This window comes from Simochromis diagramma, unplaced genomic scaffold (genome assembly GCF_900408965.1).
Source record: "Simochromis diagramma unplaced genomic scaffold, fSimDia1.1 OVJJ01000753.1, whole genome shotgun sequence".
Taxonomy (NCBI): Eukaryota; Metazoa; Chordata; class Actinopteri; order Cichliformes; family Cichlidae; genus Simochromis; species Simochromis diagramma.
This window is the reverse complement of record NW_024387523.1, coordinates 14,002,691-14,026,827: the sequence shown is the minus strand read 5'-3', so window position 1 is coordinate 14,026,827 and position 24,137 is coordinate 14,002,691. Positions and strand designations below refer to the sequence as shown.

Sequence of the window (24,137 nt, the reverse complement as noted above, 5' to 3'; positions counted from 1 at the left end):
AGGTCCTGCTAGCTAGAATACAAGATTGTAACATGGGGCATTTCCCTGCAAATAGTAACAGTTAGAATCTGGTCTTTAAGTGATGACACATGAACCCTGCTTCCGGGTCCAAACTCTGCGTTTATTAAGGTTGTTGTGTATTTGTTAATGCTTTGTATCTTGTTCTATTTAACCTGAACAAGCCCCTAAAAAAAGTCAGTCATCAATGTTGCCTCCCTTGGTTTTTATTACCAAAAGCTCAGTTTTTAACAACAGCCCAGGCCATGCTGGTAAGTTTACCATTTAGTTTACCTGCCATGCGATTGCATTTGTCCCTAAACATTGGGAACCCTTGCGTTAACTTTTATCGAGTGGAAAAAAATCAGCGTTCATCCTCCAGCTTCACTACATTTATATTATGCTAACATAGCTGTGTCGCTAGTGAGCACATAGCAAATCATTATATACCAGCTAGTGCGACTTCAGTAACCCTACAAAAGTCACTGCTGTTTAGTTTTCTGTCTTCATTTATGTGATAAATAGCAGTGATAGCAGAGCTGTACATTTTTTCTTTCAGAAATGGTTTTGTAAATGGTATGTTATGTTTAGGTGGAAACTAGCAAGCTAACTCCCTGCTAACTTCTAACTCCGGTAAACCATCATGGATGCTTGGATGTCAAACTTAATTGTTACACCTGGTAGAGCAGTCACACTGATCATTTTATTAAATATGAAAGAATTTAGAGAGTTTTTAACTCTCAGTGATGCCGCAGTGTTCGTTTGACTTTGGGACCTGAAGCGGAGTTTGGACCCGGAAATGGCTAATGACGTCAGGCTTAAAGACCAGATTGCAGGCATCTTATTTCTCTATCTTATTGCCATAAAGGTAACTCTAAAACTCTGACTTCTTGCATTAAGATGAATATTAAAGCCTTGTCCTTGGTAGTGAAAATATATTAGTTGTAGTATTAGTGCACAAAAAATGGTGCTTTTCTCAAAAGATGAGTAGTGTAACTCGAGTAGTCTGACTTATGAAGTAAACTGTAAAAAAAAAAAAAGAAGTTTGCCCCGGGTCTCACCAGCTAGTTTTGTGATTTAAATACAATGTTTTTTAATGATTACATTCTGAAAGTATAGTTAGCACTCAGGGAAAAGACATCATTGCGCAGCCTATGGGGAGAGCACAGTGAATGAAAGTCTGTCCTTGATGCTGAACCTGTGGCAAAGGTGGTACTGAGGGATAGGTGCAGGATTTTCTACTTAATGCAGTACTCACACATTGATATGAATGCTGAGATATTTGTCACTGTACGAGCACCAAGTAACGCCTGCATAAAACCATTCAGATGCAGGAAAAAATGCTCAACCTCTAAACATCCGAAACCACTATGTGAATTTGGTAGATCAAATGAATACATTAAATTAAATGAAGCTTTAAAAAAGAGAGCACATCATGAATGGAAGTCTGATATCTGGTGTCCTAATGTTTTAGTTTTTTGGCAGCAATGTCAGGTGGATGAGTGATATATTTTGCTTTTAGTTGCTTAGTGCCCAAGTATGCTCACAAGAGTGCTGCTTACTGTTTGGTGCTGGGAATTTAGTGTGCAGAAAACAGTATCCTGCTCTCACAGCAGACAAGCTTCTTTAGTGTGAACCTGGACTGTCACATAGGAATATTGATTTGATTAAAATCTTATGTAAAAACAAATAATGACTGTATTTATTCAGGGTCATCTTAGGTTTAAGCACAGATAGACACAAAAGTCATTATGTCATCAAGAAACAACCCTTGAAGAGGCTTTGGTAGTGTATAATTTTATTGATATTTTATTTTGTGATTCACAGCTAGCTGGAAGCTGGATTAAAACCAACATATTTATAGATTTAATACAGTGTCTCCATAGTGTAGTTCTTTACATAGGGTGGTCACAAAGGGCATCTGGTATACAAATCAGCCATATCAGGAATATGCAGAGCTATCTGCAGTACCTGAAAGTTGCCTTTATTTCTTTATTAATTCCAGTGAAAAACTAAGTACACCCTTACCCTTGCCAGGTGCCACTAATCAATCCAGTTGATTACATGATCATCAATAAGTGAGCCCCTCTGTAAAAGCACAAGTTTTGGCAGTTTGCTTTCTGGAGCAGTCAGCTGTGTCCTAACACAGCACTACAGTCTTCCCGGGAGTCAAGATCCCACTAAATTCAGTGTGAGGCCATCTGCGTGACAACTAAAGTTTGTTTGAAACTGGGTCATGCAACAGGACAATGATCCCAAGCAAGGCAGCAAAACAACTGAAAAAAAATGGCCCAATCAAAGTCCAGACCTCAACCCAACTGAAATGCTGAGGCAAGCCCTTAAGATAGCTGTGCATAAATCAAGCAACACTGTAAAGACAAGCGGGACAGATTTCCTCCACAATGATGTGAGACTGATGAAATCCTACAGAAAAGAATCACTTTATGTTATTGCTGCTAAAGTTTGTTCTAAAAACGATTGAATCGTGGCGTGTACTGTCCTTTACACTTAACTGTATATGAAAGAAAGGGACTCTAACACACGCATCTACTTTTCTTCTATTGTGTGTAATTATTCCTTGCAGTCTTTAACTTGCAACACTGATGAACATTCAGTTTTCAATGCGTCGAAGACAAAAAATTATTGCATTTGTTCATGGTGGGATGGGATGCGGTGGCGTCACGTTAAATGCAGCACACAGATGTCGCCGACACTGGCGTCCAAACTTGTATGTTCTTTGCTGTGGCACCATTATCCTCTAGGTTTACATCACAGTGGATTCCATGAAACGGGCTTCACTCCAGTTTCGTTTTCATCATCCGTCCTCCAGCGTCCATCATCACCACAGCTGACCATAATGAGGGATTCTCTGAAGAGGGCTCGCTTTTTCATGGAAGTGTCCTCTAGCCGCAGCACCATCAGCCAGCACGACTTCAAATGCTGCCAGGGAACGAGGGTATTCTGCCAGGAGGGATTTCTTGTATAACTATGGTGTTGTACATATGGAATGACATTTATCTAGGGGTGGCCAGAGGAGACAGTCATTTGAAATAGAGAGATGAAGAAAAAAACAATAGCCTTCTTTCTTTTTCTATTTAGAGATTTTCCTTTGTGTTTTTTTCCCCATGTAGGATGATTTAAAGTTAATCTGATGTATGCAGGTGTGCATATGTGCATGTAAAAATGTAGCTGACAATGCAACGTGTTTTTTTCCCCAGCGTTGGAGGATTACAAACATTCCCAAGTAGATTGTGTTTGTCCACTCCTCTCTTTCTCCCGAGTGGATGTTCTGCCATTACTGCTGGTTTGAAGGCAGCGCCGCTCGCTTGCAGATTGCATGGCTTTAGCGATGACAGGCTGATCATGTCTGACACTGTCGTAATGTGTTATAAATATGCAGCTGCATGTTCATCACCGCTTACTGTTTGCGGTTGTCTTTGTGCATGTTGGCGAGATGAAGAGAGATGAATGTCAAATCTGTGATGACAGTAATTGCACACAAACATCTGTTTGTGCTTGTAATTAAGTGCAAGGAGAAAGTTGTGGTTCAACAAAACGAAAATGAGAAGACACTGGTTTTTTCAAGCACTTTCCTTACGCTGGTTCCACAGGTGTTTCTCTGCTTTATACACCGGTGATGATTTAAAAGCCAAGCCATGCTACCAAACACCAAACACTGTGTCTTAAATAGGGAAATCATTTGCTAGGTGAGTACTTTATGCTCACAGTGATTTGCATTTTCTTTTTTTAATTTGCCTCAGATATATTCCTTTAAAAATACAACAAAACAAAACAAAAAAACCTGATGAATAACAGACGGGACAAATAGAATACATACATGGCAGTCGGATAATGGACTCAATCCACCAATAACTCATCAGCCGTCCTGGAGAAAATCAGCTTGACGTGAAGAGTGTATTCTAATTCCCATGCTGATTGTTATTACCGTGATCTCGGTGACTGCAGAATGGAAGCCTTCTCTGTCATTAAAGATGATCACACTGTTAACAGTAAGTTGTGTGGTGGCGTTTCCATCCTGCCTGGATTGTGATGACATTATTTTGAAGGGTTCACCACAGATTCCAAGTCTGAGTGAATAACAAAGATCCTTTTTTAGAGGTCACCTATTCAGTCTCTTTAATACTTTACTAGTCTTTACTCTCTCTCTTGCTCTAGTGTAGTAGTCTCATTACTGCTGCACTATTGTGCGTGTAGTAAAGAGATGCGTGCAGAGCGTGGGCTTGGGTTTTGTTTGAACATTGGGGGAGGTCTGGTAGTCCAACAGGAATCATCAAACACTTAGATTCCTGCTTTCTGGTGAATCTATATGCACCAGTTTTGCCCTTGGTATCTATTTAAAGTGAAACTCATTATGTTTCAGGAAACAGGTAATAAATAAATGATGCTATAATGCTTCTTGGTATTCTGCACTACTTTCAATATCCATCTCTAGATCGGCTTTTCTTATCATCCACGCTGCCTCCGCAGGCACACAGGCACGATTTATCCTTTTGTCCCTATTGTAGGATCTTTACCTTACAATACAAAGCGCCCTGAGTTGACTGTTGCCTGGATTTGGCGCTATATAAATCCAATTAAAGTGAACTGAATTGAACTGAATTGGTTGTGTTGACGTAAATAACCTTTCCCCACCTGTTCGCATCAGTGACAAATGCTACTTTTTTGATTGTGTGACTTACTGCACATTGGAAACATAAAAAAGTTTTGGGTTGTCTTGTTTTTTTTATTCATATCTGTCTGTAAAAATATACCTCTATGGTCCAGTGCCCCTAATGTACCCTTTGAATTGATTTTCCGGTGAAATCAGCAGCAAAGCTTAACATAATGAATAGCATGTATAAAAAAGAATTACACATTTTAGTTTAAAAAAGGATGTAAATGAGACAAAATCGAAATTTAAAGCATGAATGTATTCCCGATGACGTGTCTGGAAGGGCTCCTAAGTAGATATATGAAACGATGTATCCCCCTTCACTGTATATTACACGATCTGTCACAAATGGCATGATGGTTGGTCACATATCATGCCAGAAGTACAGTACCTATTATAAGAGATTTGTGACAGAAAAAAGTATATTGACAGCCCAATACTGTCTTTATGAGGTTAGATTACAGAGTTAAAAGGGGGAGCAGAGAAAATGCTATAACTCCAACAAGGCGTTTCAACTGCTACTGCCACAGACTGGACGCGTTCTGGCATATCGCCATCATTTTTCTTTATAGTGTCTGTTTCTTTCGATTTGAGTGTCCAGAGGAGTGTCCGAGCCCGGCGCACACACGCTGTGCAGAGGCTTCTCCTGTGTCTTTAACGCAGAGACGGAGGTAAGCAGGCGAGGAGGAGCTCCCACCACACGCTCGTCCGCGTAAGCGGGAGGCTGTTAGACGCACTTGGATTACCGGGCAGTCAACTGTCACCGCATCAGACCGGCGTCCTGCTCCACACTCCTCTCCCGCGCGCACCGCAGATCATTAATTCTTCTCATAATTAAAAGGTAGACATGTGGGGAAAGCTGTAGAAGCATTTGATTGATTTTATAATGGCTTTTATATCCTTGGATCTGAAAAAAAAAGTTTTTATTGGCGCTGCGTTAAATAGGAGCGCAAAAAGCTGGGAGTCATTCTCGGTGGAAGGACTTCTCTGAGAAAGACGTTTGTGATTCTCCTCAGCATCTTATTGTTTCACTCGGGCTGCAGCCTCAAGTCAGTTGAAGTGAGGTAAGTCACGGACAGATTTTTTTCTTCTATAACTTTTTTGTTTTTCTCAACTTGTTCTCCAAAAAAAAGCGCAAAGGTTGGTGAGGATAATAGAGGATGGTGCTTGGGTTTAGTCACTCAGTTTACCCGCGGGGTTTGGGGACTAATTTAAGCCCCATTTTAATTGTACTGATGAGGAATCTGCGGTTTGCTTGGCGGTTTATGTCAGATGAACTGGATTTGCATTGCGTGCTCCTAAGGTTTATGTTATAAATGCATTTTTAGCATATTGGCTGTGGGGGAAATGTTTACATCATAATAATAATAATAATAATAATAATAAATAAATAAAAAGATTAGATGAGAATAATTTTAATGAGTGAATAAATAAAAATATTGCAAAATGTTTTGCGCACTTGCTCCTTTCTCTATTAAACGGTTGAAAAATTCAATAAAAGAGAGAAAAGAGTCTTTATCAGCTATGATAGCCTCTTGTAAGGATTTCATGCATTTCCCATGAAGAAAAGCCTGGGCTTCCCCAGCTTAAATCCTAAATTAATATGCCACAAAAATACCACAACAAACTTCTTCAGATTGTACGCTCTCTGGTGACTCATTGGAAATATATAAATGGATTTTCATTGCTTAACTACAAACTGCGTACATAAGGCAGCTCCTCCCGACGTGTCTTCCTATTTGCAGCCAGATATATGTGACGAAGTGTTTTGCAGACGGATCTTTTTACGTCAGACACGCACTTTTATACATCCACACTCGCGCGACACCGCCGTGTATCCATACAGGATCCCGCTTCTCTTCAGAGAAATTAACGGAGCCAAAATGGTGAGGCATCTGGTACGTTCCCCACAGCAGCACAATGAACCCACTTGTGAATATACACTGTAACGAGCATTAAAAAGTAACACTTATCCGAAGAGGAAATAAGAAACACTTGGTGCATTAACCGCACCAGGAGACCACAGTGTCTATATTTTTACTTTCAGACAGGACTGCTGACTGTGAGTTATATTTTCATGAAGCAATTCCACCCAAGGCTTCCTTCTTCTCATCTGTCCTCCTGTGAAAATGTTACACGCTACTAAAAAACCCCAAAAACTTTTCCCTTCATATTGATTATATTAGCACATTCATGAAGGGGGCAAAATAGGCATTCCTTCACGGACCCAACAGGCCACAAGTCCCGTTCAAAAATGAAGTCGAAGTCGCTACTGAACGCTTCCAACAGTGGCAGCAAAAGCGCAGAAACTGAAGTGGCTGTGTGAGGATGTCTGCAGTTATATTGAGAGTCTTCTTGTGGGGATTCCTTTCTGTTTTCGTAACCGTGATTGAAGAAAAAGCGTGGGTTTTTATTAGAGGCGATGCTGAGTGGCTTCAATGAGCTGATGTGTGAGTTTCTCAGCATATACAACTATGACACACACACGCACACTGCGCAGTACAGAGGAAGACAAGAATAGCAACAAACACAGTGTCAGGCTGTCAAAGAGAGAGAGAGAGAGACGGCCCGAATGAGAGAGACAGCAGTGAAGAGATACGTGCAGACAGGCAGGCTGAGATATGTGGTGCCCTGCAGTGAATTGGGCTGGGTTGGAAATGTGTCTGGCTTCTTTCTGAGCAACTGAGATAAGTTCTTTATTCATCATTCCGCACGCTGCCTGTCTGTCCCGTCTATCTGTCCTGTCTGCGTGGTTGGAGACAGACAGGCAGGCAAGCAAGCGCCAAATTTGCTTGTTTGTGCGCCCCCGTTTGAAGGGACTGAAGTAAAAGGTCTGGAAGCAAGAGCGAGGTGCTGTGCATGAAAGGATGAAAACGCAAGGATGGCCTTTGGAAGGACTGTGGATTCAGTGCTTCATTTTAGTGATCTTAAACTTTTTTTTTTTTTGGCTACAGGTTTGTAAAGATTTACACCTAAACGTAAACGGATGGATGCACGGAGACTGTGCACATTTTTCAGTTTTTCTGCTTTTGAGGGGAAAACAACGAGTAGCTGTGCTTTCTCTCTCACTCACACACCGATCACCTGTTGGTACTTATTAATGTTAATCAACCTAATGCTAACCAAATGCAATTCAGTCACCTTGTCTCCCCATCTGAGCATCAATAGACTTGATTGTGAACAGCCAAACACTCAGTTAGGGCTCAGAGTGAGTTAAAATTATTCTAGTCCAGAGCTGTTAGGATGAATCTCCCTCCTCCGCTGCCGCCCCTGTGACCCGTGCTTCAACCAGTTGGAAGTTGTGGACAATTTTGCTGTCATGCAATTAACTACTTAATCAGGTGATGCTCAGAGAAACTGCATAATTGGGATGAAGTGTCACCCATTACAATTTAGACTTCCCATCAAAGTCGATCCAAGGGTATGGTTTAACCTTTTAATGACATAAGTGTAACTACATTGTCAGAAACAGAGGTCAGGCTTTACTTCTTAATTTAATGCTGCTGGGGTTTCATTTTTCAGCACATGGCTGGCTCTGTGCAAAATGATTAAGGCATTTGAGGTACTAAAGTTGACTTAGGTGAACCATTGGCAAAGCTGGACGGGTTGTGTGATGTGATTAAAGTTAAGTGTCACAATATGTGCTGCACAGCTGCAGCTCTTCCCATTTCTCATGTTGCTCCACACTCAGCTCTCTGTATGAGTCTGATATGAAATTTATTCAGGCAAATGTTGTTGATCTGCTGTTGTAAAATTTAATTTTGCAGTCACCTGTTTCAGTTATCTCCACCCCATTAAGCTGTTTATAAGTCCAGGTGGCTGGATCAGTAGTTTTAGCATAACAAAAGCTCAGAGCATTTGCATGCATGTGATTTGAGAATGAACTCAGTGAAATTCCAAGAAAAGTGATGGGCATGAGAGAGGAAAAGGTTTATGCTTCAGCTCGGTTGTTGACGAAATATGAACCATGCAATAGTGTCGCTTCTACAGCACTTCATGTGCTGAACAGCTGAAGTAGAATCAATAGGTGGTGCTAGAATAGAGCAAATAGCTGATGACTTAGTAAACAGAGGTTTGTACATGGCAAGTGTAGTGTGTGCGTGTGTATTTGTGACAAAGACAGATACATGGTTATATCCACTTATGGAGGTTCAGGATGCTTTTGTGTCTTCTCTGGCCAGTGATGTGTTCTGCTCCTATAACACCTGAATTCAATTTGGAGCACTGCCACTCAAGACTACAAGACTACAGCTGGATGGCTGGTGTCAAAATGTGCTCCATTATTACCTAAACCGATGGACTGTCCCTTAACTGAAATCATAAAAGTATGTTTAGCAAAGCCAAAGGGTTTGCAGTTCACACACACACACACACACACACACACACACACACACACACACACACACACACACACACACACACACACACACACACACACACACACACACATATATATATATATATAGATATATAGATATATGTATATATATAAGAGGCCATTTAACTTGCAGACAGCTCTTAAATGGTAAGGTAGCTCATTATCAAATAGCTGTTAGCTGGTGCTAATGACTGGTTAAAGTGCCTTACAGCTATTAATTTGGGCTTGCAGATGCAAATTCAGTGCTCAAAAAGGCTTCCAAGTTTCCTCCAGGCTAAATAAGCTTTTGAATATCTAGAATCTTCTATCCATGCTGCCTGTGACCAGTAAATACCTCCAAACAACAATTAACAATGCTGAAAGCTTCTAGGGAACTCATTTGATCTGAACTTTGTTATTAATAACTGAACACAAAGCTTTTATTCTGAGGGAAACCATAAGGTCAGACAGTACAGTGTATAAACAGTGTATGATGTGATTAAGTATTTTACATGAAAATGAGCTTGACCCTTCTCTGTGTTTCTGGGTCAGTTTGACAATAAATGGATCAAATATGACTTTTCATATATAATTATGCTAATATCCATAATCTTTTGTTTTCTACTGTCTTCAGAAAAAAAATGACACACTCTGTCCTCTATCTTCTTATCAAACTGGTATCTGCTGTTCATTTGCTAAAATGCCACCATTATGCTTGTAACGTCATCTTTTCTCTCCTCCACTTATGTGCTATCATTTTTGTTCGTGCGTACTTCCAGCTCATTTTATCATCTTTGCCTCAAACCTCCTCCTGTTTCATTTCATTCTTCTCTTTTGCCTTTTCCCATCTTTATCAGAGGCTACGCTGACACGCCAGCCTGCCTCGACTTATTTGATTTCTTTCTTGTCCGTTCTTCATCTCTGTCCTCTGTTGCTGCTCTGTCCTTTAACTCTTTGTCCTTCAAAATGAATTGCATTCTCAAGTCTCCCTTGTCTTTTTCCCATCGCTGCACTCCAACATCCAAAACCTTTTCTCTCTACCCTTTTACCTTCTCGCTTCCGTGTTTGCTTGGAAAATGCATCCTGAGAGTTTTCATCGCCTTACTATCAGCCTCTGATATAGTTGAGGAGAAGTAAAGCCACCAAGTGCAAACAAGTAGCCATTACTGACACACTCAACACAGTTGGTTTGTCTCTGAGACATAAGACACACTTACTTTTTGCAGTCTTTCAAGTTGAACAGAACCCTTCATGATGCGATTTTTGTTTTGTTTGGTTTTCCTTCACTGGAGATCTTTCTGTCTGTTTACAAGGGAAACGGGTATCCAGATTATCACTCCAGATATGCTCATGCGTTCATTTTTCACAAACACTGACATTTAGAGTGACGCAGTTGAATATTTTTGGGCGCTCTCACGTAGCAGTGCTGCATCTGCCTGCATATGTGGCTGCAATCTGTCAAGAAAGTGCCATAGACAGCAAGCTTTTTATTAATGAGAATTTGCCCTACATAAAAAGCCTTGAGAAAACATGATAAGGTCATTAAGAAAACAAGCTTGACATTTTAGAAAATATGCATATTAGTAATCTCTTCTAAGGCGGAGATTTATACCATGTTTGAAAAATCAATATGCAGCTAGAACAAGGAGACCTTGAACTTGGATGAAACAGCTAGCATGGGCCTGTGTCAAGATGTAAAAGCGATAAGAATCAACCCAGAAACACAGATTTCTTTTTTACTCAGGCATTTGTTAGGTTCAACATTCAGTATAGGATATAACATATTCATTAGCTTTAGAGGTCCTAATAAGGCAGTTTTCCACCTTTGGACAAACCCAAGTTAGCTATTTCCCCCAGTTTCTTGTCTTTTTGGCTATGCTTAGCTCAGAAACTTACATAAATGGTTGTAGCTTAGGGTTAAAATAAGGTTCCGGTTATGACGCAAGCTATGACGTAAATCTGACGCAGAAGTATAATTCACGTGTTAGTGTCAGCAGATTAGACATGTGACCTTCACAACTCCAGATAACTGACAACAAGCCAGCTAAACAGCAACAGCTGGCTGTAAGTTAATGTTATGATAGTTAATGTTAAACTTGAGTATCCTTCAAAAAACACTTTGTCTCTTATAAAAATGACATTTCCACATTGCTTCACTAGTGCCTGCTAAAAGCAACTAAGAGGCTAACAGCGGCTATCAGAGGCTAACAGCAGCTACCAGAGGCTAACAGCTAACAGCAGTGAAAACAGCAGCATTTAACAAGAGGAAAGGTTTCAATGACAAGAGGACTCACATTGGACTCCTGTTATAAAGTTTTATAGCCTCCTCCCCAGTAAATAGATGTGGACACATACTGACATCTGAGGTAAACTGCACCCTGACAGCCTACTCTCACTACGGATGGACGGTGGCCAGAGTTGTTTGCCCTACGGCAGGGGTCGGCAACCCTGGGCACGTGTGCCACAGCTGGCAAGCGAAGGGTTAACTGATGGCACGAGTTGCACGACAAGCAGTGAATTAATCTGAGAAGGTGCATTAAAAACTAAATGGCCGGGCCAGCGGTGCACATCGCAAATTAGCTCGCATAGACACATTAGTTGTGCCGCTTCTTAATGACGGTATCTTAGCTAACAACCCCAACTACCAGATTCAACTTGTAATTGACTAACAATAACTTAGCCTACCGGTGACAGGGACGTTGCTAGCTGGCAGTTTTTTCAAGCGATGTTGAAATTTTCACATTCCGACACTTCAAATGCTTCAGCAGCTGTCCACTCAGTGCAGCATCAGCACCACGGGAATCACGGATACATCCGTAGACTCAAGACAGATCGAACCAGAAAGCTTTAATGAGCAGCTGGATTTGTCTCGCATTAACTGGCTGAGTTAATGCCAGTTAATGCGACATCAAAATGCAGCTGATTGAACTGAAAACCTCGACTTTGTGGGGGTCAAAGTTTGCAGAACTACGAACGCTGCTGGAATCCACAGCTGTGCGTGTTCATGGAGCTTGCATTTTCACCTGCTGGACATCACTACCTGACAAGTTTAACTGTCTTCAGAACATTGCAGAGGCCTTATTGACAGTATTTGGCTCTACATATCTGTCTGAGCAGATTTTCTCTCACACGAAGAGTGTCCTCAGGTAGCCGTCTGAACGCTGGACACTCGTAGACCTGTGTCTCTGAGTGGGAGACCAGAGATCACGTTAACATGTGTATCTCTGTATTAACAAACATGCCATGTTGGCACAGCTTATTTTTCTTATCATTGTTGTGAGGAGACCATAAATAGCATCCGCATTTTCTGTTGTACAGTCCATTTGCTGTTATGGAGTTCTTGTTATGGATAAAAAGTGTCCTTTTTGTTTCAAAATAGCTGATAACTATTCGCTGATTCCTGCCAACATCTGCGAACAAATATGATTGTATAAAGTTGTTCTATATAATGTGTAACTGTTAATATAAAATCATATGGCACATTGACTTCTGAGGAAATTTTAGATGGCACTCGTCATCAGAAAGGTTGCTGACCCCTGCCCTACAGCATTTATGCACTTGATGGGTAAGAAAACAGAACTTAGTTAGCCCAATCCCACACTGTAACTTTAATACTATTTACTGAGCATTACAAAGATAATGAGGATGGCTTTTTTGTTGTTGTTGTTTTTACGATTAATTAAGTGACATGATGGTTAAGGCCCACTCATTAATGGAGAGAAGGCTCAAGAAGGAGCTTTATTGTCCAAGTATGTGTAGACTTACAAGGAATTAAGCTCACTGTATGTAACAGAATAGACAACAGACACTGACTGACATGACACACACAATTGCAACATAACAACAATATAGCATATTTATATTTATGGTGCAATCGTGCATAGTGCAAAGATGTAGGGATGAATAAGTAGTTACTTTAAGTGTTATTTGTACAGTATATGCAGTATACATATAAAACAACAACTATAAAAAAAACCTCCAGTCATTGTAAACAACAAGATAATAAATGATACAAAAATAATTTCAAGGCCCAAAGAAATATCTGGACTGAAAGCAAAGCCAAATGGGGTTGGCAGCTATTAATGTAGCTTGTTTATTCCTTCCTTGGGCAGCTCTATGTGTGCTGTGAGACACTGGTAATTCTGACTTATTACAATATCCCTAGACTACCAGACCATTCAGTAATTTCCTTTGCTATTCAGCTCTTTTTCTTTCTCATTTTGGCTCACGCTCTCTCTGACTCTCAGGACCGGCTATAATGCTAGGTGTAATCACCCTCTATTAAGGCTTCTGTGATTGATTGGTGGCACCAAGAGACAGCAGTTATGCACACTTTGGAGGCTGTAGCCAACGATTTTCTCTTTTCCCCTAACACATTTCTTCTTTTGGTCTGTGCGGCAATTTTCTGTGGAAATCTTGGTGGTGCTGCAGTTTTAAGTTGAATTCAAGTTTGGTGTTGTTCAGAAGCAGAACGATGTTTCTTAAGTTGCACACACTATTCCCTGAAGTGATGTTCTCTCCGTTATCGCACACTGCTGTCCTCTCTGCCTCCTTGACCTCCACGTGTGACATTCACAAACTCCACTGATAGGCTACACTATGATGATATTACCATGAAGAACTCTTGGTGCTCGTACAGTAATAGCAAGGTGGAGAAGTAGTCCTGGCTGACTCTTTTGGGGCCTGAGAGGGCTTCAGGATGAGGCTTTAGGGACTTGTTGTGTAAAGAGGAAGCGATTTGCAGCGCAATCGCTCTGATCTTCAAAACCTCTCTGATCACACTCGCTGCTTCATACTTTGTCTTCTTTGTCATTGGGCTCTTTCATTTAGTCTCTCATTGCTCCTAACGTTAATTGAATTTGTACTGTAATGGTTGCTCATTTACCCTACTCATCTCTCTCCCATTACTCCTTTTATTACCTCCTCTTTTCATTTCTTTTACATTTTTACCCTCAGGTCAAAATATTGAAGGACCGTTGGAGAGCCGCCGCTTCTATTTTAAAAATCCTGCTGACTAAATTGTGCACTCACAATAACAGCACCCATCCCTCTCACGTTGTCTCTCTCTGTCTGCTTACGGTTTGTAGCACCCAGATACAGCCCACTCTCTGACCCAACAGACCGTAATAGGAACACTCTGCCCAGAAGGGAATTGTTGTTAATGCCTTTCAGCTGAAGTCCAGCAGCAAAATACTTCTTTAATTGCTTTCCCATAGCCCTCAGCTGCTGTGTGTTTCCTCACTGTGCACACTGGTACAAGTGGCAACGTAGAACAAAAGGCATAGTTATCCTACGGAGATCTGTACTGAATGTGGTTATGAGGCTTTCAAAGTTTGCGATATTCAGTTATTGACTACTTGTCACAGGCTGGGTCTCTGACCCAGCGCTCTGAGTTCATTTTGTATTTGTCTCATTTTAGATATGTGATTAGTTTGTGTCATTCCTATTTAGCTTTAGTTAAGGAAAGGCAGTTATTATTTATTGTTTCCTTGGTTTCTATGTTTGAGTTCTTGTATCGTTCATCACGTGTTAGGTCTGTTAAGCTTGTGTTGTCATGTCTAGTTTCAGTGTTTCCTGTTTTATTTTGAAGGAGTCGTGTGTCTTTGTTGATGGTATGTAGTTTCACTTCCCCTGTCCTGTCATTAGGTTCATGTCAGTCAGCTGTTCCTCCATGTGTTTCCACTTCCCCTAATCACCTCCTGTGTATTTAAGTCCTCTGTTTTCAGTGTGTCATTGTCAGATCGTCTGCATTGTTTGCAAGTCAAGAAGTTGCGTCAAGTCTCCTCATGTCAAGTCCATGTCCATGTCCATGTCCATGTTCCTGTTGTAGGTTTTTAAGTTAATTTAGCTCACCCAGTTTAGTTTATTTGCATTTTGCCTTTTGTTTACAGTTATTTTGCCAGCCTCAATAAATGGCTCGTTTTCTGTTATTCAAGTCATGTTTCACATTTTGTTTCCGTCTGCATTTGGGTCCACCCTTCACTCTACACACAGTCAGCCCTGCTGATTGTGACACTACTTATAGATCTGAGTCTATGCTGATTTAGATATTTAAGTAATGGATAGTGAATAAGGAGAAAAAGGGACCGCTTTAGCAAAAATACTGAATTTAACATCATCTCCAGATTTTAATCAAAGCTTTGAGCAGAATTGTGTGAAAGAATGTAACATTAAAAATAACTAGTAGGTGAGAAGTAGTAAGAAGTAAGTAATCATTAAAGTTTGATCCCGACACAGTTGATAAAAATGTAAAACAATAAAAAACTCTTTTAAAAACATATTTATGGAAAGCAAGGGTCGAGAGGGAGACACCTCCTGTGAACGGTCCTCACTTCATGAGCGTGCTGTGGAGGAATGCGCACATGATTTTTATTTATTTATTTAATTTATTTTGCTGGAATGAAAACACAAAGTTATCTTTAAAGATGTGAATTATGAGCTGCAGATGGAGGGAGGGAATACAGAGCACTGTAAGTCACCTAGATGACAGAGCGATCCTGGGCTCAGCCCATCTGTCACCATCTTTCTTCACTCTGAACTGGCTGTAAAGCGCCGAAGGGGGATGTTTTTCTGTTTGTGTAATTTTACTTCAAACTGCATTTTAAAGTGAACATACAAAAAATAAAAACAGAGTACGAGATCACACCTTAGACTTTAGGCTTTTCAAAAATTAAGTTACTTAATAACACAAGTTGGAGGGGAAAATTCCTGCATCCCAGCGAGGCCTAGTTTTTATGGCGTAAAGATGGAACGCGTTCACTAATCTTTAGAAGACTGCATGGGATAATAATTCAACAAGTATAAAAAGCATAATGTGTCTCAATATAAAAATGTAGGGGAGTTTGTCATCTGCTGTACATTATTTAAATGTAAAACATTCATAAAATCACCAAAAATATAACCAAAAGCATTGAATGGCCGTCGTGTGTAGGTGGCACTGCTTCAGAAATAGACATGATTTTGTTGTTGAAATCACTGCAGGGGTTTGGGGAGAACATCCACAAATGCGAGAGGGGCTTGGATCCCAATATCAGCCACATATACATTTTTTGTTGCACATTTAAAATGTACAGTTGTATGTGTGTATGCTTCACGACAAGCTATTCATGTGATTGAAATATTTCTATGCTATCTTTCCCAGTCCTACTTTTGACCTAATATTTCATGATAGTATTATAAAAAATATATAACACAGGAGTGATGAACTAGCAAATTATAAAACAAGTAATCTATATTTTGATTTTACTGGAATGATTTAGCTCGATTACTAACCAGAGCAGTATAATAAAGTTTTTTTTGCATTTTAAGTAACAACTCTTTTGTTTGTTTGTAACATTTATGTAAAATCTTTTTACCCTTGTACTTATACAGTGTATTATATTTTCCATGAATGCATAAATGTTAAAAACAAACAAACAACGTTTTAATATATGCAGCTTAACAAGAACAAGACTCTAGCTAAAAGGGTAAAATTAAATTTAAGGAATAATGTGCAACTTGTTAAACATTTATATGTCAGCTGAGATGAAATTAACTAACTGGGAAACCTTTCACTGAAGAGAAATTACTCAAGTAATTATAAAATGTCCATCAATTTGATTTCAATTAAAGTGAAGATTCTGCAGATTGAGTAGCACGGTGGAAGCACTTTGCACAAGCGCATCTACATAATGAAACTTCATTTGGATGGTGCTAATGGACTATTATGATACTGACTGTAATAGTAACAGAGCACAACACCGGGCATCTCGATGTACATTCATCCACGGATTAGTTAATAGCAGGCCAATTTGCAGTGTTCTTTGCTGGCCGTACTCTTCCTGGGCTCTAAATGGTTGCCACGAGCATGGCACAGATAATGATAATGGTATCAGAGAGAGGAAATGGGAGACCGGGCGACTCTCTTCACCTCTGCAAACGTATGCAAGGTTTTTTGGGGTTTTTGTGTGTGTGTGTGTCTATGGATGAGTGAGTGAGTTAATGCATGAAGCCAGGAGGACATGTGCAGAAGAATACCTTCAGCCGCTGCAGACAAAGAACTTACGCTGTGATAAAACACTCCGACCATTCGCCATTTGAATGCACATGCAGACCAGACAAAAAGAAAAGTCAGAGCTTTTCCACAGAAGCTTTAAAAGATCCTTAGAAGAAAAATGAAAGACAGCTTTAAATAATTACATCGCATTAGTTATTTTTAGAGCAGTGACTTGGAATTAGCCTAGTTTTTAATGTGCACATTTTGCGGCAACCTCTTTTGCACGACAACAGGTTTCCATGATGTATTTATGCTTCTGTTTGTCGAGACAGTGCTCGCATCCATCACTTTGAAGAAACTGTACTCTGATCTCGAGGCATTTTTTCACTCTTTGATACTGTGCACACCTGACAAGATGTCCTCAAAGCAACATGATTGATATATTTGCACCAAGTCCCCCCCACGCACGTCTTCTCTTTTCCACTATCATAGAAATCTGGAAAAATCAAAGCTTTTCAGGCAGCTGAAAACACAGATTCTGAATAGATAACTGTGCTTATCTAGGAACACGAAGTTAAACACAACACAGTTTTAAGAGGCGCTCTGATCTAAGGTTGTATTTTTTTTTTAAATATTGAGATTATTATAAATATTAGGGGAATATTTTGAAGTCAGTTTTCCTGCTTCTGAAGAAGGACACAGAAGTGTCAGTTTTTCCCTCGGCTCTCTGTTTTTTGATCATTTCTGCAAGTAAAAATATTCCCAGAGGGTGAGGAAGAGAAGCGGACCTGGCTATTTGCACATGAAATAGAAGAGTTTGAGTGATTCTCTGAGCTGCAGTTACATACAAAAAAAAAATTAAAAAAAATCAGTGCTCTGCTAAAGTGAGCCTAATGTGGTCCTGCAGTCAGGGCATGACCAATCATAGGGTGCCACTAGATTACTCCCCCATTTCACATTACAGTTAGCAGCAAGCCTTTGTGCATTTGGTCTGCAAATGCAGTAGGAAAAATGGCACCGCATTGGAAGTAAAGGTGCAGTCCAACGATTTCCTTTAATCACTCTTGCAGAGTCAGTGAACTTTACAACAAGAGATTCTGCATGCGGTGCGTGACCTACCTGCCGCTCAAACTTGGGTCACACAGAAGATTTAAAAGGTGTCATGCTGACGTACGAAGCCACCTGCAGGATGTGGAAATATGCTTAAGGGAAGCAGATCTTGAAAGTATATGATTTAAAATATTGTGAAAGATGCGTGTGTAGCGAGGCCGCCTCCTTTCCATTCTCGGTAACGTAATTAGATCTGTTATTCAGGCACAATAAAAATCCTCTCGCCCATGTACGCGCATGATTTGGGAACCTTCTGTGGGCTTGGTTTCATTCCAGACATTTCTGCTCAGGCAGCAGCACTCGGGTCTTTCATTATCTGCGGCCTCCAATCAAGGTTGATTTTTTACCATCTCTCAAAACTTTCAACATTTTCTTTGAACTTTGTGAAGTAGCTTTCCTCGTTCAGCATATGTTAGTGAAATTGATGTAATTGCAGGAGACATTCATATTCATAGCGAGCGGAGCAGATGGCTAAAGCTAGTGGAAGTGGTTTGGATGTTTGTGTGCATGAGTGTGCGGCTCAGGTTGAGGCTGCACTGATGAACAATGGGAAAGGAGTTTGGAGAACCTTTCTGGTCTTCAGCATGCTATTAGTTTCAGATAAAGATAACTTAAACAGAAGTACACTTTATATGCCAGTATAAATAAAACCATACTTTTTTTCTGTCACTGTGACATTTGTCTTTAGTCTTTGTGTTCGCTAACAGGACTTGACATTTCATAATGCCATTTCCCCCCCTCTGCATTAAAATGAACAGATTGAATGTGTTGATGGACTCTGTGTACTTATGCAATTAGCCCAGAACAAAACAATAATCAGAGCTCTGGGCTGAAAAATGGAATTTTCTCTTGATATCCTGCAGGGGCAGGGTCAGAGATCAAGATCACACTGCCATAAAAAAATGTACTCTCTTTGTGGCAAGTGGTAGTTTGCTATGCTGCAGAGAACACGTTAAGAACAAGGCTAAATAAAGTGCTTTACAGAGAAATGTATTTATATTTTATCTGGAACGAGATAGCGTGTCTCCTCTTGGTCCAGCGAGGAAACTCGGGCTGCATTTTCCTGCAGGGAGAAACACGGATGGCTGATTGTCAGTCCCATATAAAGAGAAAAGCATGCGGGCTGTGTCCAGATCTCCAAAATAGATGAAGAAGTTTCACTTTAGCTATTTGTAGCAATTTGCAATTCTCCAGGGAGGTTAAATGGGATAATGTGCATCACCGTTACAGCTGTGTGTTGTCAGTGCAGCAGTGATAAGTTATGTTGTTACTTGGTGACAGTGACAGTAAAAGCAGGAAAGCATTTACTGGGAAGAACACAGAGATCAAAAGAGAGATTCTTTTGTCTGTTTTTTATTTTTTTACAGTGCATACATTTATTAATTGGAGAGCCAGCATTTAGTTGACTCAACTAAGACATCTGGAGATTGTTTAGTTAGTTGCTGTAGTCATTATAGGTGAAATATTTTAGCTGTTGCTCATATATTTATTGCTTAGTTGCCTTTATAGTAAATATTCCTCTGTATAACACACAGACATGTAACAGCACAGTTAAATGTACTGCAGTGTAGCACTGTCTGTCCTTAGAGGACACTACAGTGACTTACTTTGATGTCCTGAGCAATCTCACTCGGATCTCGACCTTAAAACATGCCATCAACCTAAAACATACTTGCTTTTTGTCCCCTTAAGGAAAAAAAACACCCTCCATAAACACTTTTATGTGAGTCGTACCTGGACCACACACACTCACGCACTCCAACCACACTCTGGGATTCGCATACGTGCAGCAGTGGTGTGTTTACACGAGTGTTAAGTAGGTTGTAACACTTTGGAATGCAATCACACAGTTGCACCTCGCCATAAATTTAGTAGAAGGTAATTATAGATCCACTCACGCTGTTTCCTCACACGCGCGTGAGCAGACATGGAAAGTGTGCAATACTGTAATCCCTCTCATTCACACTCACTCGTACAGCCCGGAGAAGAAATCTTTGATAATAGTTTATCCTCCTCTCCCATTTTTCTGCAGCTTTTGTATCATCTGATATCATTTGCATATAGTTTACTCCTTAATAGGGCTTAGCAAAAACGGCTATTGTGCCGCAGTGCCCTGCAGGCACGAGCACTGCAATTGGCTTTTTTTTCCTTTTTTTTACCTCTTTTCCTTCCCGTATTTATGTTGCACATACAATTTTTGCGCAGTTGCTCATCTGACAGGCCATTTTAAACGGTCGTCCTTGGCATTGTGGATTTCTTCTCTCCAGGCGAAACGCGTCAATAACAGTGATATAGTAGAGTACGGGATTTATGCGGACTGTGTATTGCCTGAGGGAAATGATTGGTTTCTTGGAAATGTGTTTCCATATCTGTTAAAGATTTTGCTCTGATGGCTGTAAAAGGGCTACAGACATAACTATAGTATTTTGCATCCATTAAAAGTGAGCGTTTTTCAGTGTGTGCGTGCGAATGCCACTGCGTATCGCGCTATCTTCAATTTGAAGACTTATTGGATTATACGATGTAGCAGGGATATTTCTGTCAAGCTATTTTTTTTTATTTCCTCCCACCCAGCCTGATTTATCATTGAGAATGTTTGTTCCATTTACTCAGTGTACATCCCAGAGCTATTAGCTGTTCCAACAGGCGCCTATCGTTTTCCATCCGAATAAGCCCTCTCTTTCTGCTGCTTTTTAAACTGTCTTGTTTGAGTTCAAGATTGAGTAGCAGGATTAAGTTAGATGTCTGCCCCTGGGTCTTCTGATCTTGCCCTCTGGGATCCATTTTAGGTCTGATTGTGATCCCTGGTCCAGAGGGGGCTTATCTTTTATCTTTGATTTGTAGCAGCTCTTCTCTGCTCTGCACAAAAGGCACAATATTGGTGCACAGCTTCATTTTGTTCTCTTTTATTTAGTAATGCCTTCAATGTGGCACTTTAGAGTAAAGATACAGTCTTTGATCGTGTAAGTAAAGACTCAGCTTGCAGAAACCAAGCTCGGGCTTCTGACACCGGCAGCGGAAACAGGAAAACGTGGGGAAAAAAATAGCCCAAGAATCTGCAGATGGGTAACAGGCAGAGGTTACCCAGTTATTCACTTAGATAGACATTTCAGCTGTCTTTGACATTTTGAGAAGTATTGATGCCATTCTCACGTCTGTGGCTAAAGCCAGCTGGTTAATTTATAGCATCTTAGCATAGCTGAAAAGACTAGCCATGCTGTGTCCAAATATATCTGCCTGCCAGCACATCTGAAATGGACGATTTATTACAGATTATGTTTTAAGTGTAAAAATAGTCATTTGTATGTCTTTGGCAATCTTTCTTTCTTCTCTGCAGGCAGAAAATGTCAGTAACAGTGCCGTTTGGTGCAGTAACTTCACAATTTCCAGCTTTCCAGGTAGCGTAATATTTAACACATAGACACGAGAATGGTTTTTTATTAAAAATTATTTTACTAAGGGCAAAAATAAAAATAAATGTATTCCCCATGATGTCAAACTATCTGGCAAATATTTCAGTGAACTTTTGAAGTGAAGTTCTGTAACACTGAACCCAAACTTGGAAGCGACTGTACTGCATTTGCCATCTGTCCTCTACGCTCTGCTTTTGGGAAATGAGACAAACAAATGTCATTGACTTGTTTGACAGATGAGATATGTGCTCAGTGGAAAGTCAAGAGGAAATGAAGGGGCTGGGGGAAAGGAAAGGTTGACAGATAAAAGGACTTTCATCCCCTGGAAATACCCTCCGTTCAGTGGCAGATGTCTGTAAACACCTGAACCTCAGAGAAGCTGAAAGTATAAGGTGACACTTAATCATTGCAGGAAATAAACAAAACCTTAATGGGGAGGTGTCAGTGTCAGGGAGGGCGCTGCTCATCTGACAGAACAAAGCTTGCCTTCATAAACAAACTTCTTTGTTAACTGGTATTAGGAGGAGAAAATTTAATTCGGGTGGATTATATAACTGGGTGAATATTCAGTAAACACAGCTGAGTGGTCTCTGGACTTACTGGAAATCCTGACATGTTTATTGACATGAGTGCAGCGTCTTGTATGTGCAGTTTTACGGTGGTACTGGTTAATACCGGTTGCAAAGGGGCGACCCATTACACAAGGTGTCTTGTAAATTTGTTACTTTTTGTTTAATGGTCATACAACATGATGATTTCAGTTGCTATAAGCCAGTGTCTCTGCAAGTCTGCAAGAGTTTGTAGCGTAGCACAATTCTGCTCGAGGAACTGAGAGATCATATCGCCATGAAAGTAGGTCTTTAACTAAACACCATTTCAGCAGCGGCCCTCGGGATCCGATGACATTGGTAGGAATTAATCACCCGTATGAAAATGAGTGAAAGCTTTGAAAGCACTAATCACACCAGTGTTCATCTTTTGTTGACTGGGCTGTTTGCATGACTAGCAGTGTTTAACATCTGTTTATTATTCTGTAATGATTTTGTTCTCTTGATTGACTGATTTGCTGCTTCAGCATCAAAGAAGGTGACTGTGTTCTGCCAAAAAAAAAAAGAAAAATCGATCAGAAGGATGCTTTTCCAAAGCATCTGAAGAGAACTGGATATTTATTATCTAAAAATAATTAGATATCTTTGTTGCAGCAAAAACACAACAAAGACAAAAAAAAAAAAAAAAAATCCTGCAGAAACTGGTTGGTGATCTTAATCCTGCATGCTTCCTAAATGCCAGCTTATATATTAAACCTTTAAACTCCAGTTTCTAATCCAGGCTTTCTGAAAAAAGAACAAAAAAAATGAAAGTGAAATGAACCCAATAAAATCATGACTGGATTTTATTTTTAACTTCAAAAAGATGACTTAATAAAAGTAATAGGAAATTGATGCTTATTTGTGAAGTTTACATATCAGCCTTTTTTTTTAAGCTGAAGGAAACTGCGAGACAGCATCGCACCCCAATCGCACATCCACAGGTGCGATCGGACCAGTCAGCCGGCAAAATTTGCCACCTTATCAATGCTGGCGACTTTTCCATGTTTAGCCTATAAGCATAATGCTGAGTGATGGTCTATTTTTTGTAAACCCACAGTAGTAGAGTTTCCATCAGAAAATAATCACTTGTGAACATGAAGGGAATATTTATCTATTTGCATACTTGGAAAGAAAAGACACAGCTTGACAAACCTCCAGTTGAAAATTCATAGAAAATACAAAGCGATAAAAAAAGAAAATCAATTTTTGTTCTTTTTTATTTGAGAAGTTTTGAAATTTTAGGAAACATAAAAATGTACAAATAAATAAATAAATAAGACTGGTTTGTGCATGATGCATCGCAGAAGTGCAATACTAAATGTCACTAAAGGCAATTCATCAGGTAAAACTTTCATTATTAGATATGTGGCATACGTATCCATACAAGGATGATACTTATATTATTTCAGGCATGTAGAATCATATATTTTTGTAAGGAAAGAGCCATTACTTCATGACATTGTGGGCAGAAAGAACAAAGAGCGCCGGCTTTCCAACCGGCCGGTTGGTTCAGCTGCAAAACAGACAGAGACGCGTGGGGAATTTTGAGTCCTGGTGGTCCCTCCACACATTAATGCAAAGACAACCATGACCTTGATAGACAAACAGAGACGGTGGAAAAAGAGAGCTGAAGAGCGAGAAGTAGAAGGAAGTTGTGGGCGAAGTTTGCAAAAATCAAAGCTAAATGGCTGCCAGGATACATACAGGACATGTAACTCAATACGTGGGAGAAGTTTGCTTCTCAAGCTCAGTTGCACTTCCTTCCGAATTTATTCCAAGAGGAAAACAAGTAGTTTTGTATTCATAAACAATCCCCGATTAGCATGTGCAAGAATTATCACCCATCTGTTCCTATCTGCTCTGCAGAGCGTTTAATTTCTTCTGGTTAATTCTCAGTGCTGTGGAAGTGTCACAGCTGCAACTTTAGAGTCAGTAGAGAAGCTTCTTAGTTTAGGAGCTTAGGAGGCAAATCATTTCCTCAGAGGTGGTGGAGAACAAAACAGAGCAAAAAAGGAAATTTAAG

At 40.1% G+C, this 24,137-nt stretch overlaps 1 protein-coding gene across 3 annotated transcripts in view; it reads left to right on the top strand.

The window, feature by feature from the left end:
* The first annotated feature begins 5,397 nt into the window (after positions 1-5,397).
* The window catches only part of calcr (calcitonin receptor), a 67,746-nt gene continuing 49,006 nt past the window's right edge, over positions 5,398-24,137 (top strand). For 2 of the 3 annotated variants that reach the window (XM_040020809.1, XM_040020807.1), the window contains exon 1: positions 5,398-5,733. The gene's annotated coding sequence lies outside the window, so the exon portion shown is untranslated. The remainder of the gene's footprint in view (positions 5,734-24,137) is intronic. The other variant, XM_040020808.1, reaches the window with a different exon arrangement.